Raw genomic sequence first — 2,216 nt, forward strand, 5'->3', positions numbered from 1 at the left:
AACTGAAACTAATAAATACAGGAAATTGACAAACACAAGATTGAAGTCCATTTCAACCTTTGTTATTGTGGGGTCACTTGCACCTAAGATAAATATCTGCACTGACCCTTTTTCTGATAATATGGAATTGTACAGATGCTCTTTTTCTGGTTCCAATAAAACAAGGGAGGCCTGCTCTTTCCTCCCCTCCTTTGTTGAAAATCTGAGGTGAATAGGGAAAATAGGAGCCCATTTTCCAAAGCACCTGAAGGCCAAAGAAGAAATAATGGGTGAAAACTGATCAAGGAGAAATTCAACCTAGAAATAAAGAGAAATTTTCTGACAGTGTGAACAATCAACCAATGGAACAGCTTGCCTTTAGAAGTTGTGGATGCTTCATCACTGGAAGTTTTCAAGAAGAGACTGGACAGCCATCTGTCAGAAATGGTATAGGATCTCCTGCTTGAGCAGGGATTCGACTAGATGACCTGCAAGGTCCCTTCCAACTTTGTTATTTTATTTATTTATTGAAGAGAGTTATAATTCAGAAAACAAAATGTAAACAGAGAAGGCAAGCTACAAAAAAGAAACAGATTCTAGTGGAGGCTGACTAGTGATTAGAGGGCATGCTCAATCCACCCAAAACTTACCCAACTAGCAATGTCCACAAAAGGCAGCAATGACTTTATGATACAAATCCCTTACTACTTGTTCTGACATCTGATGAAAGCAGCATATTTTGCAGCATGAAAATATGATATACATTTCACTGCTTGCTCCTCTTACCACAGCTCTGAACTAATCTCTATGCACTTTCCAGATAATGGGAGATAGACTATTATGGATTTTATACATCACGAAGCTGTGAAAAGTTTTCAACTTCAGAGGAAAACATCTACATTTATTTTTAAGATGACTTAGAACTTGTGCTGGGAACAAGATGATAAGAATATCATGTATCCAGAGGGAAAAATGGAATTGCCAGATTGTAACGAATAATGACAGGCCCAGGGACTAGTATTAAAGGTTATATTTCCATGCATCTATTTTTGCTGCTTAGCTTTAGGATCTTTAAACTATTAGTTTTTAAGTTTACAACTAAGTATGTTGGCATATGCTGTCCTTCACTAATAATCCCTGTTCTGCCACAGCAATACACCTGCTGAATGATGCTGTTCTTACATACCTAATGGAAAGGGATGGGCTGATTTTCCAATCATTTTCCCCACAAAAGTACCAACTGCAAATGGGAAAACCATCTCTCCCATAGTGAGATGAATTTAGGTGAATGCTTACACACAGGGGTCCCCAAACTTGGCAACTTTAAGACTTGTGGACTTCAACTCCCAGAATTCTCCAGCCAGCATAACTATGAGAGAATTCTGGGAGTTGAAGTCCACAAGTCTTAAAGTTGCCAAGTTTGAAGACCTCTGGCTTACAGTTAACAGTTTTAGCTACCCACACTGTTGTTTAGCTAAAAGGTGACAGGTGTTAAGGTGAAATCACAAGATAATGCAGGAGGGAAGTTCCCCACTGCTTCTTCTTAGCACAGCTATACACAAGAAGCAGCAGCATCATAAGCGTCACTCAAATTTTCCTCCAGCCCAAGCCTAGTCATAGAAGGCAGTACCCAGTGGGGAGAGGGCATGCCCGCAGCAAGTCTAGGAACATTCCCAGTCACACCCCAATGCAAAAGTCAGGAAACCTGTCAGATCGCAACACCACGAGGTGTTTGCGGGAAAGGAAAACGCTTCAGATATGGAAAACTTTTAAGCTGCCTAATGTGCGGGGAGAGAGTTTTTTCTCTCTCTCTCTCTCTCTCTCACACACACACACACACACACAATTGCCCCAGCGCGTCCTGCAATGCTTGAAACTAACGAGGAACACCCTCAATCGGACGCTCCTCCTGCGCACCCAACACCCACCCCTCCCGGAGGCCTGGCAGCTCTTCCTAAAGCGGGAACGAGCGCCCCGCCTTCCGACCTTCCTTCCAATTCTATGCCACGCCTAACCGGGGGCGGAGCCAGCCCTGCTGCAGTTTATCCCGCCCCGGAGCTTTTTCTTCTTGCGCAATCCGGCAACTGAATCCACAAAAGGAACGAGGTGGGGCGGGGGGAAAGGAAAGCCGACCAACGGAGGGCGCTTCTTGTTCAAACTAACCAATAGGCACAGGGCGTCGCAGGAGATTGACAGCCCGGGTCAGGTGCGGCTCCTGCCAATAAGCTCATGCTTGT

The sequence above is a fragment of the Notechis scutatus genome, chromosome 6, assembly GCF_049901735.1.
Source record: "Notechis scutatus isolate UNSWTSFEM ecotype Mainland chromosome 6, rNotScu1.2, whole genome shotgun sequence".
NCBI lineage: Eukaryota > Metazoa > Chordata > Lepidosauria > Squamata > Elapidae > Notechis > Notechis scutatus.